The 18152-nt window shown below is 51.6% G+C and overlaps 1 protein-coding gene across 2 annotated transcripts in view; it reads left to right on the top strand.

The window, feature by feature from the left end:
• The first annotated feature begins 665 nt into the window (after window positions 1-665).
• The window catches only part of CPT1A (carnitine palmitoyltransferase 1A), a 64887-nt gene continuing 47400 nt past the window's right edge, over window positions 666-18152 (top strand). Inside the window, exon 1 of one of the 2 annotated variants that reach the window (XM_036859833.1) lies at window positions 666-804. The gene's annotated coding sequence lies outside the window, so the exon portion shown is untranslated. Of the gene's footprint in view, window positions 805-1080; window positions 1242-18152 lie in introns of those variants that run through there. The other variant, XM_036859834.1, reaches the window with a different exon arrangement.

The following is an 18152-nucleotide window of genomic DNA, read 5'->3' as shown; positions in this document are numbered from 1 at the left end:
TCAGTCACTCTGTCCCCACCTCCAGCCATTTCTTTCCTGGCACCTACTATGCTTTAGGCGCCTGAATAGTTTACTAAATCTTACCAAAGCCCTGCAAGGGAGCAATTTGTATCCCAGTTATATGAAGAGGGGGCTCAGAAAGGTCACTGGAATAGGCATTACCGTGTCGGTTTCGTGAGCCACGCTGCCTCAAGATCCTATCAGCTGTCACTCCTGGGATAAGGTCCAATTTGGAGTGTGGGCTCTGAAATCAGACCCGGGCCCAATGTCGAATCCATCTTCTTAGTGTGATTGTGGGCAGGTTAGTGATCCCTTCTCTGACCCAGGCTAGGATCAGCTATTTATAGGGGTGCGGTGAGGATTATATGGGGCAATGCCTATAAAGGACGAGCATGAGCTAGGCACTGTGCTAAGTACTTTTACGGGCATGGCCCTAATGAGTTGGCCCATTTCTCAGATGAGGAAACTGAGGCTCGCAGGGCGAGAAATCTCGTCCTAGGCCTCAAGCTGGCAGAGGCGGAGGCGGACTGCACCCCTGCGAGCCTCAGTTTCCTCGCCCGACCCGCTCCCCAGGGCGCCCCGCCCCTGCTGATGCTCCGCCCCGTCCCGTCCAGGTCCCGCCCTTGGCCCGCCGAGCGCCGGGAGTCGCCGCACAGCCCCGCGCGCCTCAGCCAATCGGCCGCGGGCGGTGTCGGGTGCCTTCAACCTCGCCCGCTGTCCTCCCGCCCGGCGCTCGCTCGCTGCCTCGCTCACTCCGCCGCCGCTGCTGCTGTGGCTGTCGCCGCGCCTCTGTCCGCCGACTCGGTAGGGCCGGGCTGAGGCCGCGCGCCGCGGGGTTGGGGGGCTGGCGGGAGCCGGGGGCTGGCTGCGGCGGGGCCCAGGGCCGGGGGCGGACGGGGACTGCAAGGGCCCGGACCGAGGCGGGGGCGGGGGGCCGCCGCCTGTGTCGGGGCGCCGAGGGACAGCGGTTCTTAGAGAGCTCGAAACCGGAGCGGGGCGGGACTCCCCATACCCCGCAGTGGATTGGGTGTAGGGGGTCCGCGTCAGTGTCGGTCCGCATGCGGGCGGGTCCGGTGCGGCTGCGGGAGGGATGCTCAACCCTTCGGACTTAGCAGTACGCCTCCGGGCTGGGGCCAGTAGGGCCACCGGCTCTCTTTCCCTTACCATCTCACCGTCACTTCCCAGGAGTGGGTTGATTGGGTCTCGGGGTCTGCCCGAGGATCGGTCGGCCTTGCGAGCAGGTACTGTATGGGAGCTGGAGGGGCGCTTGACTCTCCGGACTCGGTAGGATGCCCCCGGCCAGGGGCCACCAGGACTGCCGGTTCCCTTTCCCCAGCATCCCACTCCCCTCGCCGAAGTGGATTGGGTCTGGGGATCCGCGGTAGGGCAGTGGAAAGGACGCGACGGCGGGAGGGATGCTCAGTCCTCGGGACTTGGCAGGGCGCCGCGGATCCTTTCTCTGTCTCGCCCCATCCCCTCCCCCTCCGAGAGTGGATTGGGTCTGGGGGGCCGTCCCTTGGTCGCGGGCCGGCCCAAGCGGGAGCCAGAGGGATGCTAGGGACTCAGCAGGGCGCCGCCGACCCCCCTCCAGGCTCCCGCCCCCGCAGCGGAGCCGTGGGGACACGCCCTTGGCGCTGGGACTCCAGGCGGGGTCCGAGCGCCCTAGGTGAATGCGAATGGAGGCGCCGGGCCTGGGTCCCCTCTTGCGAGCGTCCTCCATCCCTCCATGCGGCGCGCGGTCTAGGGCAGGTGGGCGAGGAGAGCCTGCCCAAGGTCGCGCCGGGCCGGGGAGCTTGCCTTGTAGGGGGTGGGAGGGTGTGGGCGCTTCACGTGACCAGGCCTGGGCGAACTTGGCCTGCGAGCCCGGACGGCACGGTCAGGGCGGTAGAGCAGCCCGGGCTCCGGGGCCCCTATTCTGGCAGCCCCTAACCCCAACTCCCTGGGCGAGCAGACAGTTCCTTTCGTTTTGGAAAGGCTGTGGATCATTGTGTTTATAGTGTAAATCGGTGGTTGACTCACGTTAAAGCCGAACGGAACAAAGATGATCTTACTTTTTTAACTCCAAGAGTTAAAAATCTCGAGAAATCAGGTTGAATACAGAACAACTTAATTTTCCCAACTCGGAACTGCTTTCGGTTTCCTCTGTGCTCCATGTGATATTAAAATATTGAAGGGCAGATTTTAGTAGGAAACTGGTAACTTTGTAAGTCACCAAATAAAATCAGTTTAACCTTTTGAAAAGTGTATTTTGTTACACCATTTTCTCACACAGGCTTCCGGTTTCTGGTCATTCCAGATATTCAAGCATGCTTATTTCCTTCTAAACCACAAACCAAATGAATAAAAAACGGCCGAACACACTGGTCTTTTTATTTTTTTATGCCAGTAAGCATCACCCCCCTTTCCAAATTATTTAAGGTGACTCAGTGAGTGTGGCATAAATGAGAACATTAATGCTGATGATAATGCTTATCGTTGAGGCGAGGGAGTGTTTACTTGTAAGTGATAGGAGCTGAATGCGAAATTCTTGGCGGAGTTTGGGGTGGTTCTGCCCCTGCGTGTCCGGGGGCTCCTTTTCGTATGTAAATGAACGGTTTCCTTCCAAAGATGTGTGGCTAGACCTGATCTTGCACACTGAACTCCATGTGAACAGCTGTTGGAATCAGAAAAAGAGCCATCTTAAGGAGTGCACATACTTTGTATCAAGAGTGGCCGAAATTGGCGTCATGCACAGGCCGAAATAACCTTTCGAGTTTGTACTGAAAACAAGCGGCCTAACCCAGAGGTGAAGGGAAGAAACCTGGCGTCGCTGCCGCCCGCCCTTGGCCCCGGCCCCAGCCCCCGTGGTCACCGAGCGGTCAAGCCTGGGTCTCCGGGGAGTCCTGGGGCGAGGGCCCGGGCTTACGCAACCCTGGCCCCGCGTGTCCATTCATGGAAGCACAGTTAATTGTTCCTTGGGCTGCGCGGTGAGCCCCTTCCGGAGGCGCTCTGGGCTCGCGGGGCGCGGGGCAGCGTTTCTGGTGTGGGTTGTCTTCGGGCACACCAAGCTCTTAACTGTCCCCAAAGTTGAGCATGCAGGGCTCGGCCTTCCCACCCAGCGGCGTTGCACTTCGCCCGCTGTCGCCGGGGTGGCAGCGCCGCCGACGCGCGCCAGCTCGCTCCGGAAGGTGTCTCTGGGCCGGGCCGGTGGAACAGGATCTGAGCGCCCGGGGCGCGCCAGGCCGGGGGCGGGGCTCGCGGTAACCTTTCCCCTACTTTTCTCAGCCGTCACGTGACGCCCGGGGGGGGAGGGGCGGGCCGCGCCGACCGCAGCTGCTGGCGTTGCCAGTGAGGACGCGTTCCAAGCGAGCAATTAAAGTTGCAGCCTGGAGTCTAAAGGCGGTGGGAAGGTGGGAGGCGGAAACGCGTACCCGCTCCGGCCCGGGGCTGGTTCTGCGCTTTGATCGGATGCATTTTTTCCTTTGTTGGAAAAAATGTTTAGTCACTCTGCATGGTTATTATTGGCAGACCTGACAGTTCAGTTACCGGTGGAAGCCTGCACTTTGAATTCCGGAAAAATTGCTGCTTTTAAGAATAAAATTGTTGTTCAAGCTGGTGTGTTTCAAGTGTGTTTCGGAGACTCTCCCTCTTATTTAACGAGACCTGTACTTTCTTCGAATGGCTTGAGCCCCTCTTGAGCTTTTCTTGCGAGGACTTTTCTGTTTTAAAAATAAGTACTACAGGCACACGGTGCAAAATGAAGGGGGTGCAGGTGGGAATTCAGCACAAAGCTGGCCTCCTCACCCGGTACCCCTCCCCACTATTAAGTTTCCTTGACAACTGTAGAAATAGTCTAGGCTGTACAGGGCATTAAAAAAAAATCTGTTACAGACATCTCACAGCTCCATCAACATCAAATCCTACTGCCAAGAAAACAAACCAATGCTTTATAAAATACAGAATTGGGAAGAATTAAGGAAGCAGAGGCCAAACTTTCATGGGTATGTAAGTAAAATAGCTATGAAAATAGCCTTTTTGAGGGGGTTTCCTTTGCATTATATTTGTACACAATTATATTTATAATCTATATAATTATATTTTGAAAGATGTTGCATAAAAATAGGCAATATATGAATAATTCTACCAACCTTCAACAGTTCATTCTAATGACATGGTAAAAATATGGATAATATAAAGGAAACTCTTAAAAAAATCTGTTACTTAACACAAGGAATATTTTGTGCTTGTTGATTTCTGATATTTTGCTGCCTTTTGTGAACTTCACCTTTTACCCCAAGCAAATATTAGGTGACTGAGAGCCTCAGTTCAGTGGAATGTCCTTTAGTTTTTTGCATGTTGGCTGTTTTTATGTCCAGGAATGTTTAGGGAAGTTAATAATTGAAAGCAATTGTGCTGCCGAGTGAGGTGTGCCTCTCCAGGCGTACAGTAGGGTAATGGCCTCTATGGAGGGTTGGAAAATAGGGTAGCTACGCTCAGCTTACAAAGGCTTATTGGCTAATTGTTGGACACTGAGTTCTCTAGGTAAAAAGGAAAGGAATCGTCCATACACTCCATGTGGTGGTTTGCCCACCCATCCCAGGAACCTGAGGGTCATCCTAGATTCTGCTTCCTAAATGGCTCTTTTTTTTTTTTTCTTTTCTTTTTTAAATATTTATTTATTTATTTGGCTGTGCTGGGTCTTAGTTGCGGCATGCGGGATCTAGTTCCCTGACAAGTTTGTATTAAAAGCTAGAGTCTGTCATAGAGTGAAGTAAGTCAGAAAGAGAAAAACAAGTACCGAGAGTGAAGTAAGTCAGAAAGAGAAAAACAAGTTAACAAGTATATGCTAACACATATATATGGAATCTAAAAAAAAAAAAAAAAAAAAATGGTTCTGATGAACCTAGGGTCAGGCAGGAATAAAGACGCAGACGTAGAGAACAGACTTGAGGACACAGGGATGGGGAAGGGTAAGCTGGGATGAAGTGAGAGAGTGGCATGGACATATATACATTACCAAATGTAAAATAGATAGCTAGTGGGAAGCAGCTGCATCGCACGGGGAGAGATCAGCTCATCAGCTCGGTGCTTTGTGACCACCTAGAGGGGTGGGATAGGGAGGGTGGGAGGGAGATGCAAGAGGGAGGGGATATGGGGATATACGTATGCATATAGCTGATTCACTTTATTATAAAGCAGAAACTAACACAACATTGTAAAGCAATTATACTCCAATAAAGATGTTAAAAAAAAAAAAGCTAACACAAAATAACCTCGCCTTTTAAGAAGTCGTCATATGCTGTAACTCGGACTTTGCTTTTTATGAAATAATACTTCATTTATAAGATTATACATGTATCACTGATTTTCCCAAGTGTCGGCCTCTCCGTGCCCTTAAAAAGATTTAATGCACGGAGTTTTGGTTTCTTTCTCGTTTTGCAAGCACACACTGTTGCGCAGAGTGAAGTACAGTAATGCTGCTGAAAGTTAAATGTCAAAGACGTTGGGCTGGGGTATCAAACACAGTGGGAAGAGGAAGGATGGAAATCCACATTCTTGGAGGACTGCTGCTGGCCTGTGGCTGCAGTTGGGAAGGTACAGAGTATGTTCCTGCATTGGAGACCTAACGTGAGTTACGAGTAATGTGCGTACTTTATTTGACAGGAAACAGATCTTATGAATGGCGATGACATGTGCTCTCGCCCCCCCCCCACTCACACACACACACACACACACACACACACACGTCTAAGTGGCAGACCTGGAATTTGAACCCAGATCTGTATTCTCCAAAACGTGTGCCCCCTCCCTCTGACAGGCTGCTTCCCAGACCATTGTGCAGGCAGAGGGCCTGGGTGTCGGCACCTCCCCCAGCCCAGGGCCCACTGGATGTGACATTGAATCAGCTGTGTGTGTTTCTGGGTTTCCACTTCCTCATCTCTAAGGCGGTGCCTCTGACACCTGTCATCCTGTCTCACAGGGGTTTTATGAGGATCCAAAAGAGGCCAGATGTGACAGTAGTTTTTGAGGGTGTGAAATGAATACAGCTTCCAGCAAACAATACCATGCCCGCAGGCAGGGTTTTTTGTTTTGGCTGCATTGGGTCTTCATTGCTGCACGCGGGCTTTTCTCTAGTTGTAGTGAGCGGGGGCTGCCCTTCGTTGCTGTGCGCAGGCTTCTCATTGCGGTGGCTTCTCTTGTTGCGGAGCACGGGCTCTAGGCGCGCAGGCTCAGTAGTTGTGGCACGCAGGCTCAGTAGTTGTGGCTCGCAGGCTTCAGTAGTTGTAGCACGCGGGCTCAGTAGTTGTGGTGCACAGGCTTAGTTGCTCCGCAGCATGTGGGAATCTTCCCGGACCAGGGCTCGAACCCGTGTCCCCTGCATTGGCAGGCAGATTCTTAACCACTGCACCAGCAGGGAAGCCCCTCAGGCAGGTTTTATGGATACAGCTGCCTTCTGCAGTCCCCAAGTTGGAACGTGTGGTTTGACCAGTTCAACTGTACTTCTGGGTGCAAAGGAGAAGCACGTGCGTGGGAAATACGGTGCACCCCCCACAAGGTTTTAGGGACATTTGAGGGAACCACACCCTGGTGGTGAGGAGAGGTTCGGGGACTTCTCTTGGGTGGATGCATGCCTCTCCCAGCCGTCCTCGCTCAGGCCATTGTCCTGATGTTGGCCAGGCTGGAGGGGGTCCTTCTGGATGGGCATACAGAGAAAAACACCTGAAGAGGTAGCGCAGATAATTGGGTTAGACAATTATCTTGGCAGGTTAGGCCTGCCAAGACATTCTGTATTTTCTTTCTTTTTTTTTTTTGGCCGCCTAGCACAGCATGCGGCATCTTAATTCCGGATCACGGATTGAACCTGCGCCCCCTGCAGTGAAAGTGTGGAGTCTTAACCGCTGGACCACCAGGGAAGTCCCCAAGACATTCTGTATTTTCTTTATAAAAATGTGACCCTTGGGGCTTCCCTGGCGGCGCAGCGGTTGGGAATCTGCCTGCCAGTGCAGGGGACACGGGTTCGAGCCCTGGTCTGGGAAGATCCCACATGCCGCGGAGCAGCTGGGACCGTGAGCCACAACTACTGAGCCTACGCGTCTGGAGCCTGTGCTCCGCAACAGGAGAGGCCGCGATAGTGAGAGGCCCCGCGCACCGCGATGAAGAGTGGCACCCGCTTGCCGCAAATGGAGAAAGCCCTAGAACAGAAACAAAGACCCAACACAGCCATAAATAAATAAATAAATAAATTTTTTTAAAAAATTAAAAAAAAATGTGACCCTCGATGACCTTTCCCCAATTCTTTTTCTTGGTGAAATCACGTTTCTCTGCATTTAACTGATTAACCATCACTTGTTGATAAGGCACAGTATAAGTCTTACATTTGAATTTGTTTTATTTTTACAGTACCTCGGTAGGCAGAAGCTGTTGTTTTTCGAGAGCCATAGAAAAAGGGAAAATGATTCAGATTTCCCCTATAACCTGCCTTGACTGAGCATCTTTACCCTGTAAATGTGAATGGTTTATTATGATATACTTCACTGCGAGAAATGAACCGTGTGGCCAGTTTAATTAACGCGGCTCTTCAGTGCTCTGTCATCAATTCAAGATGTAGCCATTCATAAATGAAAGTTCCTGCACCTTTCCTGTGCACGAAGCCCTCCCCAAAATTTAAAGTGAGTTCTGAGTCTCATGTTCTTGCTTCTAAGGTGCCTCCGTCAGATTAGGGAAAGAATAATTTGTATTTGTTTGTGTACACACTTGCTGAACAAACACAAGAGCACAATTACAGAGGATCATGTCTCCAAGGAAATAAGGACTGGCCTGTGGTGTGCAGAGAGGTGGGGTGCCCACACTCTAGTGGAGAGGAGCCCTTTTATTTTTTCTTCCCGTTACTGCTAATTTTTGCCTGCATCCAACCTCTCACCCTCATCAGCAGCAAAATGGCAGGAATACTAAATACTAAAGAGCAAAAAGGAACCTGAGAAGACACATGAACCCCTGGGCTGGTGAAACCTTTCCAGAACCTTCCTGGCACTTTCCTTGATGTGCTTCGGGTAGCAGTGCTGAGGTAAACCTGGGTACCACCTTGGTTGTCAAGAATGGCAGGAACATGGTTTCCCCAAGTTGGAGCCAGTCCTGGAGGGCAGAATCAGCTTTGTTTAGCTGAACCCTCCCAGGCGTTGGTCACGAGACCATAGAAGAATATGTGGTAGATGATAAGATAATTGCTCTGCCCCCCGCTAAAGATGATGCTACAGATTCTTTGCCTGCAGTGGCTTCTCTCAGGAGGTTTTCCAGGGGTGCTGGCCCAAGTGTCATCCAGCCTCACTCTGATGAGGGATACAGGCTGTGCTCCTGGAGACCCTGCCTGGTACTCTTGCTGCGCTAAGCTATCGCTTCCTGTGGGTGACCTTTTCTCAGAGGATTTCCAGCTCAGCTGTTTGCCTCTAGATGAGGTGGATTTTAATAGAGGGCAGGGTCCGCTTCTGTGGGCCTGTGAACTGTGCAATTCTAGTGGGAGTACTGGAAATACTGGAACATGGGAATAATTTTAGAGTTGGCACCCGCTGTATTTGTACTTACTGTAGTTTTACTGCTGGTTGCAATCACATCATTTTGGTTACGACAGAGTGACCTAATTTTATATCTGTGTTGTAACGTTAGGAATCTTAAGTAGAACTTTGTGTGGAGTACTTACCAGCTAACTTGGTAGGTAAGAACGTGAGTTTTGGAGTTGAACCTGGGTCTGATTCCCAGCTCTGCTGTTTGCTAGCTGTAACCTTGGGCAAGTTTCTTGACATCCAAGCCTCGGTCTTCTCATTTGTAAATGGGAATAGCAATAGTACCCATTTCCTAGGGTTCCAGTCAGAATTAAATGGGTTAACGCAGGTAAAATACAGATCACATTGTCTGGCATATGCCAAAGACTTTGGTAGAAAGAATATTTTGTATCTTCATTGTTAAAAGCACAAAAATTAATCTGTATGCCTTATCTATTTATCTACTACCTACCTCTCTCCTTATCTGTTAATTTCAAGACTTTTGAAAGGCTTCTGACAACACATAATTTATTATATATTATATGATTATATGCTATAAAGACCGTTTTCTTGGAAACCTGCTGTCACATGGCAAGTTTTTATTGTTTTATATTATAGAGGTGATTTTCACACCTCAGTTTTCCCCAGGCCTCTTTTGAAGTCTGGCCCTGCACTTGCCATTGGGTGACCTTTCACCTCCTTTCCTGCTGCCTGTTGCAGAACCTGGGGGTGGGGGTGGAGGAGGACGGCTCTGAAGGAGGCCAGATGCCCTTGAGGGAAACAGGATGTCTTACGGATGACTTTCTAAGAATTAATTAATTAATTTATTTATTTATTTATTTTTGGCTGCATTGGGTCTTAGTTGTTGCCTGCGGGCTTTCTCCAGTTGCGGCGAGCGGTGGCTACTCTTCATTGAAGTGCGCGGGCTTCTCATTGCGGTGGCTTCTCGTTGCGCGGAGCACGGGCTCTTGGCACGTGGGCTCAGGAGTTGTGGCGCAGGGGCTTAGTTGCTCCGCGGCATGTGGGATCTTCCCCGACCAGGGCTCGAACCCGTGTCCCCTGCATTGGCAGGTGGATTTGTAACCACTGCGCCACCAGGGAAGCCCCGGCAGGCGGATTCTTAACCACTGCGCCACCAGGGAAGTCCTTATGGATGACTTCTTGATTACATGACCAGTGTTACGATTTGCAGGCCACTGACCTCTGAGGTTAAAGGCTTTTGTTAAAAGGAATTGGTTGTGGAGAAAGACGGCAAAGTGAACACATTTGACAAAGTACAGACCAATTTATTGGCCAGGGAGTTAGGGGGTGGCGTTGGGCTGTTAAAATGAAGGTAGTCTTAACCAAAATTGAATGAGACGTTACAGCATTTCCCCCCAGATTGTTCACTTGACACATTCACTGTTGGAGAACTGTCTGTGGGCTCATGGTTTGTTCAGAGAATTCAACAAGGATTCGTGTCCTGGGGAGCTTTACAGCTTATGTTGGGAGATTAAACGAATAACTGACAGGTGAAAGTCATTGGCCAGCAAGTGCAGCTGAAATTGCTAAATGTAACTGATAGAATTCCTGTGTTTCCGGAATGTGCATTCCAAGGCAGGCACCTGGGAGAGGGGAGCTGTAAGCTAGGTGTGAAGCAGAAAAAGGGAAATCGAAAAAGGTCAGAAGGCATCCCAGCTATGAGTCGGAGTTCACAGGCCACAGGGCATGCATGACCAGTGTGCCTGGCCAAAGAGGAGGTGACCAGGAGACTGAGCTTGGGAGGGCCTCGGGAAGAGCGGCGTAGTTCAAGACCAGAAGTGTGAATTTTTAAAATTGCAATAAATAGGTCGTCATTCTCAACCGGAGTGTCTTATTCTGGATCTCGGTGTTTTTCCTGGAGCAGATTAGCATAAGGTGCTTAAGTGCTCTGGCACAGACCTTGGTGACTGTCTCCCTCCTTTAGTGGCCCTCCTGGTTTCTAAGGCGGCACCATCACATGGTTCCCATGTTCAGCTGGGCGGGGGAGTGGTGGGGAGGGCGGGCAGCAGCGCCCAGGTGTGTCCCGGGCCGGGAGGTTTGTGCACGATCACCGTCAGGTGGGGCTCCAGGTGGGCGCTCTCCACCTGATGTGGCCAGAAGTGATTTCTGTCCCCCCGGGGGAAATAAACGGGTCCCTAGCCCCACGGCCGACACGCACCCAGAGAGGGCTTTGTTTTCAGCACGTTGGATCAATTTCTGGATGTCTCCCCGCAGCTGGGGGGTTGCTGCCACCAGCGGCCACCTCCGGTTTACCCCCGAGCTGGTCTGGCGGAGCATGGCAGGAGGTGGCCTCGCATCAAGAACAGTCCCCAAGGGGCCTTCTCCCATCACCTGGCCAGACCTTCGGCGGGGAGGAGCAGCCAGCCTGCGCTCCCAGAAGGTTCTTCCACTGTCCCCCCGTTCTCTCCAGTTCAGAATTCCTGTCCGAGGGCCTCCGGTAGTTGCCCAATGATGATTTGCAAGAACAACCGAGTGCAGAAGTGGAGACAGTGCGTGTGTTTTCTTCTCCAGCCTCCCGAGAATCCGGGGCACAGGTGCACGTTCTGTGGGTGGGTCCCTGGGGAAGCCGCGTCTCTCCACCCAGGTGGAGTGGTACTGGGGGAGAGGGACAGCATGCCTTCCCGGAACAGCAGGTTCTGGTGGTGGTCCAGCATGGGGTGAGAGATGGAGGGAGGACCACCCTAGCCCGTTCGTGCCCCGGCATGGCAGGCGGTTGGAGGTGTTTCAAGGAGAGAGTTGGCGGGGAGGATGCGGGAAAGATGCAAGATGGGTTTTCAGTTGACTTGTTGTTGGCATCAGTGTAGATGAGCTTGGAGAGAGACTCACGTGCGCAGATACAAGGCAAAGCCCTGGGCAGGGCCCTGTGGGTGGCTGAATCCCGGGTGCAGAGGGGCTGGAAGAGGACCCTCAGCAGATGAACTGGTAAAACAGTCTGCGCACCTGGTGACCTTACCTGGGAGGGAGAGGAAGCTGGAGAGGGGGCCGGCACGTGGACACTCAGGGTTTAGCTGCACACCGTGTGTGGGATATGGCAGAGCCCGCGCCAGCCCAGGGAAGCCGGGGAGGGGGTGCCACCTGCTCGCCTGGCCCTTGGGGCCCTGCTGTACCCTTTTTTTTTTTTTTAATTTTTTGGCCGTGCCGCACAGCATGCGGGATCTCAGTTCCCCGACTAGGGATGGAACCCGCGCCCCCGGCAGTGGAAGCACGGAGTCTTAACCACTGGACTGCCAGGGAAGTCCCCTAGCATGCCCTTTGCCTTTATTCTGTAAGGTTGAAGGAATGCAGAGAAGAGGTTGTCCAGGGTAAGTGGCCCGGATCCAGACACGGGCCCCAGCCTGCCAGCTGGCCGCAGGGCCCTTCCTCTCCTGGTGTGTTGAGGTTTGCAGCGGCGCTGACAGTGACAGGACAGCCGTGCCAGCCTGGGCTGGTGCTCCTCGGGGCTCTAGGGATGTGGACCGGGAAGGGAGAGTTGGGGACAGGGCAGTCTCCGGTCCACATGGCGAAGTATTAGTATCTGTTCCTTCCGGGAGGGGATATGTAGGTGTGATTCCTTGCTCTCATGCGTTGGCAATATCTCCTGCTGTAAGACAGAAAACATCCTGCTGTATTAATACAGTAAAGTTTACTGGGGCTCTTTTGCGGTCCTCATAATTCCTGATTTTCCACGAGTTTATTACTGGCATGCCTCCTTGCACCTGGAGCAGGTCTGGCCTCTCCCCCAGCTTCACCTGGAGGTGGTTTGCTCACAGGCAGGTAGATTTGCCAGCAGTGGGGAGGCCATTCGTCAGCAGTGGCCCTTCAGCTCCAGGCACTTTTGCCAACTCTGCGGGGCTGCTGACCTGATTGACTTCAGGGAAATATCCAGAGGAACGAACGGCTGGGCTGTCTGTTGGCAAGGTCCCACCGTTCTCATGGTGGTTTTCAAACTCTGGTCTGGAGCCCTCCAACTCTCAGGGCCAAGGGGAGGAAGAAGAGGGTGGAAAGGCTTTATCCACGAACCTTTCCTGTGTGTTTACATTTGAAGAAAAAGGTCCCTATTTTTAGAGATGTTAGGAACCCTCTGGTCGAGCGACCCGGGGGAGATGCTTCATTTCCAGGGGCCGTGGTCAGCCTTTGGGAAATGATGGTAGCTGTGTCTTCATCAGTTATTCCCGCTGCTGCTTCGGGGCGACTCCAAGGCGGGAGAGGCAGGGCGGTGCGTTCAGGCTGCACCCACACCCACCTGGGTTGGGTGGAAGGTAGGAGCTGGGGGTATGCCCTGCGAGGGTGCCCCAGGGCAGGGGGCGCAGTGACCCCACAGGCAGCCTCGCCCTTCCTTTCTTGTTGTTTCTGTAGGTGTGGTTGGGTGGGTGAGCAGCTATTTCCCTGTTGCGTCTGGGGAGCTTTGAAAGTTGGTCTCTGGGTGTGAGATTTAGCACCGGCTGCAGAGGATACGTGTTTTATTTCCTTACACATGTTTTAAGCAATTATTAGAGCAGATGACAAACATACAGAAGAGACACAGGTGGGAATTCCCTGGCGGTCCAGTGGTTAGGACTCTGTGCTTCCACTACAGGGCGCACGGGTTCGATCCCTGGTCAGGGAACTAAGATACCCCGCAAGCCATGTGGCATGGCCCCCCCACCAAAAAAAAAAAAAAAAAAAAGCAGCACAGGCATAAGGATTCTCACTTGGTCACAGCCCAACTTCACCAGTTCTCACATATGGCAATTCCTTCCCCTGTCCATCCTTCCCCCACCTCCAGTGGATTTGAAGCAAATCCCAACATGATAAAAGTGCATTGGTAGTGGCTTCCCTGGTGGTGCAGTGGTTGAGAATCTGCCTGCCAATGCAGGGGACACGGGTTCGAGCCCTGGTCTGGGAAGATCCCACATGCCGCGGAGCAGCTGGGCCCGTGAGCCACAACTACTGAGCCTGCGCGTCTGGAGCCTGTGCTCCGCAACAAGAGAGGCCACAACAGTGAGAGGCCCGCGCACCGCGATGAAGAGTGGCCCCCGCTCGCCACAACTAGAGAAAGCCCTCGCACAGAAATGAAGACCCAACACAGCCAAAGCTAAATAAATAAATAAAAATAAAATTTATTTAAAAAAAAAAAAAGTGCATTGGTAAATATTTCAGTATGTATCGCCAAAAGATAGCAGCTCTTACCATTCAATTAAAAAATAGTTTTCTAACTTTGATTGTAAAATGTGTGCATGTTACGTTTGAAACAGTTGTCTTCAGGCACCTGCAAAAAGTCTCATCCTGATGAATGATAACGTACAATATACCATATAGTTATATTTCCATGTGTATTGGTGAAGCAATGCATAGAATTTAATCTGAATCACAAATAAAGTTGGTGATTTGACATTAAAAAAAGACAGCAGCTCTTTTAGAAAATAACCACCATATCATGTGACACCTAAAAGCATTTAATAGTAATTCTTAAGGTTATAAAGTAACAATTGTTTAAAGGGGTCCTTAGTGTGAATGGAGAACTAGGGCCACACTGGGGGAAAGGAGTAATGCATCCACCCGCCCGCCCACCTGAATTCCATATCTGAGGAGAGGAGGTTTAGATGCATGAGTGTTAAATAGATAACACTTCTGTTTCATGAGACAGCGGTGTTTTTGTGACAGCTTTATTGGGAGATCATTCACATCCCATACCATCCACCCACCTCAAGCGTACACGTCAGTGATTTTAGTATATTCACACGTGTGTGCAGCTGTGACCCCCATCAATTTTGGGACATTTCATCACCCCGAAAAGAAACCCTCCTCTCCTGAACCCCCACCTCCCCCCGGCCCTAGGCAACCACGACTTTCTGTCTCTGTGGATGTGACTGTTCTGGACATTTCCCGTAGATGGAATCGTACAATACTTGGCCATCTGTGTCTGGCTGCCTTCACTCAGCATCATGTTTTCAAGGTTCACCTGTGTGGTGGTGTGTGTCAACGCTTCATCCCTTTGTATTGCCTGTAAATCGCATCCTGTTGTATGGATAGGGCATATTTTGTGTACCCCGTTCATCAGTGGGAGGATGTTGGGTTGCTTCCACTTTTTGGTTATTATGAATAATGCCGCCGTGAACATCATGTACAGGTTTGTGTGCAGACACATGTTTTCATGAGCATGAGCCTAGGAGCGGAATTGCTGGGTCGTGTGGTAACTCCACATTTGACCGTTTGAGGAGCTGCCAGACTTTTCCAAAGGGGCTGTGCCATCTGACATCCCGGCCAGACATGCACAAGGGTTCCGATTTCTCCACATCCTCGCCAGCGCCTGTTATCGCCCGTCCTTTTGATTATGGCCGTCCTGGTGAGTGTGAAGTGGTAGTTTGCTGCAGCTAAGCTCTGCATTGTCCTGGTGGCTGCAGGGGACAGTATTACAAGGCTAAATGTTTCCAAGTGCGAGGCTGTGGATGCCAAAATCGAGGGTGGAATTTTCACTCGATAGATTTGCAGAGGGAGCTTCTCAAGCCCTTGTCATCCGGTTCACTAACTCCTGCTTCTGGCTCAAATCAGGGGAGGCCGGCTCACGATGGTCATCCTGGCTCCTGCAAAACTAGAAAAACAAATTGTCCACCTGGAGGGCACCTAAGACTCTGCTATTTGGTTTTTAGTCTGAACCAATCAAAACAAGCAAATCACTAGTTAAATTCAGAGTTTTTTCAATAATTTTTAGGGACTTCCCTGGCAGTCCAGTGCTTAAGACTCCGCGCTTGCACTGCAGGGGGCACGGGTTGGATCCTTGGTGGGGGAACTAAGATCCCACATGCCACATGGTGTGACCAAAAATAATAATAATAATAATAAAAATAAAATAATTTTTTTTGGAGTACAGTTGATTTACAATGTTGTGTTAGTTTCTGCTGTACAGCAAAGTGAATCAGTTATACATATACATATATCCACTCTTCTAGATTCTTTTCCCATGTAGGTCATTACAGAGTATTGAGTAGAGTTCCCTGTGCTATACAGTATAGGCCCTTATTAATTATCTGTTTTTCAGAGAGTTCTGATAAAGGCCTCCAGAAACGGAGGCTGTAAATATCCTTGTCTGTCTGACCCTGCCCGGCAGATGTTAGCTCCCCGAGCAAACACCGTACACATACCTTTGGAGAGAATTGGCTACAAACACTATATTTAATCTACTGCCATTAAGAATCCCTTCCTGTTCTGCACAAAGCCCTTGAAAGATTTTAAAAATCATTGAGGGACTTCCCTGGTAGCACAGTGGTTAAGAATCCGCCTGCCAGTGCAGGGGACATAGGTTCGAGCTCTGGTCCGGGAAGATCCCACATGCCACGGAGCAACTAAGCCCGTGCACCACAACTACTGAGCCTGCGCTTTAGAGCCCGCGAGCCACAACTACTGAGCCCGCGTGCCACAACTACTGAAGCCCACGCGCCTAGAGCCCGTGCTCCGCAACGAGAAGCCACCGCAATGAGAAGTCCGTGCACCGCAACGAAGAGTAGCCCCCGCTCTCTGCAACTAGAGAAAGTCCACGTGCAGCAACGAAGATCAAACGCAGCCAAAAATAAAAATTAATTAATTTTTAAAAAATCATTGAAAGGGTAGCCAATCACATAATTTTATTTGCTGTGATGCATGCTGTGCAGAATTCTTATCTTTGTAAGACCTGCTTCGTGTTCACCCCAAGGCTTTGATGGGGGGAGGGGTTGAGTTAACCTTCAGGTTCTGGAAAAATCTTAGAGCCACCTTGGGTAGCTTTTCGAGAAATGGATTCCAGCTGTTGGTTTAAAATGTCTTCAACATTTTAAATTTACCTGCAGCGAGCTTTTGCTTAGAGATCGTACTGCTTTCACATGGGATCTGTCTTCATAATTAGCCAGGCTGTGGACGTTTGCTCAGTGCCAGGTAAATAATGTGTAATTTTTTTTTTTTTTTTTGCCTACGCCGCACGGCTTGCAGGATCTTAGTTCCCTGACCAGGGATCGAACCCAGGCACTCAGCAGTGAAAGCACAGAGTCCTAACCACTGGACCGCCAGGGAAGTCCCAAATAATGTGTAACTATTCTTGAATGCCGGGCAGATGGCACCAAGCCAAGGTTCCGTGAGTGGGATGCAGTTTCGCCGACTTGCTTATTTCTTTCAAGGTCATCTGAGCAGAGCTCTCGGGTGCCCGTCCCAGCCGCTCCCTCTGCCCCAGCATCCCCACCTGGGTGCCCCAGTCCACCCCGGGGTGAATGCTCCACTCCCAGCCCTCCCCGCGCTGTGGCTCTTCTGCATGTGGAGGCTCCGTGGTGCCCACACGGTTCAGACCCCAGCCCCAGGGCGCCTCCGAAACCTGTCTGGAGTGGGTCACCCTCCCCGTCCCCCCTGTTCCCACTCTGGGCCACGCTCTCCTGGAAGACCACCCCAGCTTCGTACTGGTCTCATTTCCTCACCCCACCTGCTCCTGGCTCCATACAGCAGCCCGAGCGGTCTTCTTTAGAACAGACACAGACGCAGGAACTGACGCCCCTGACTCACAGCCTTTGGATACTTTTCCATTGCCCTCAGCATGAAACCCGACTGCCTCTGGGACTTCCATTTCTGAATTTAGCGCCCACCTTGACCCCAGCCACCCTGCACCTCCAGCCCTTTCACAGGTCTGCCTTCAGGCCTGAAAGTCTTGCCCTCTGGCCGACCCTTCTCCTGGGCTTCCGTGTCACCTGGGAGGTCCCCTCTGTCACTCCCTCTTCTTTCCGCCCCCTGTCTGAGCTGCAGGAGGGCAGGGGGACCTCCATTCTCCCCACGGCTGGCACACAGGAGGCAGTCAGCACACGCTTGTTGAACAAACCAGTGAGTGAAAGTTGAGATCATTTGTCCTGATTTGCTGAAGACTAAGTTAGTTTGACTTTTGTAACTCGGTATCTTTGAAACCGCCTTACCCTTGATTTTGACGGGTCCGACATCTGCCCCCAATAGGCTTATTACACGGGTAAAAAAAGGAAAAACAGCATGCGATGGGGATGCACACACACGCTCACAATTTTGGATTTTTATTCTGGTTTATTCTGGATTTTTAGCTCCTCTTTATCCACATGTGCTTGGTGGCACACGGTTTAGGAGGAGGTGGTGCCATCACCCGCCTTCAGAAGGTGGCAGAGGGGCTGGTGGTGGGGAGGCCAAGAGGGAAGAGGTGAGTCGGGAGCCCGCCAAGGAAGAAGGTGAAGGGAGACCAGATATACCCAGCAGGGGAAGTGAAATGCACTTGCCTTTGCCAGGCAGGGAAGCCCGCAGGGAGGGCCAGGCCTGCAGCGGGGGAATGTGATACTGGCTGTTGACAGCAGTTTGATTTCTACAGCCTCTGAGGAGGAAGGCCCAGCCTGTCTTGTCAACAGCCCGCCTCCCCCTGAGGGTTCTGTGCGTCTGCTTTTCGTGGAGTCCTTTGTGGAGCCTGAAGGGGTTTCTCGGGCAGCAACCCCATGCGCACCAGAGGCCAAGGTGTTTGGTGTTGGTCCCGTTTTCCCACCGTTCATCCCCGAAGATAAGGGATCAGGGGCCATCATGGATGGATTTGTGGACTTTCTGTGCCAGCCTCTAGGCTGGCTGGTGGGCGGGAATGGGATTGGCCTCCCATTTGCAGGGCACGTTGCTAAACCGCCCCGGGCTTCCTGGGTC

This window comes from Balaenoptera musculus, chromosome 8 (genome assembly GCF_009873245.2).
Source record: "Balaenoptera musculus isolate JJ_BM4_2016_0621 chromosome 8, mBalMus1.pri.v3, whole genome shotgun sequence".
NCBI classification, from domain to species: Eukaryota; Metazoa; Chordata; class Mammalia; order Artiodactyla; family Balaenopteridae; genus Balaenoptera; species Balaenoptera musculus.
This window is presented reverse-complemented; position numbering and strand designations above follow the sequence as displayed.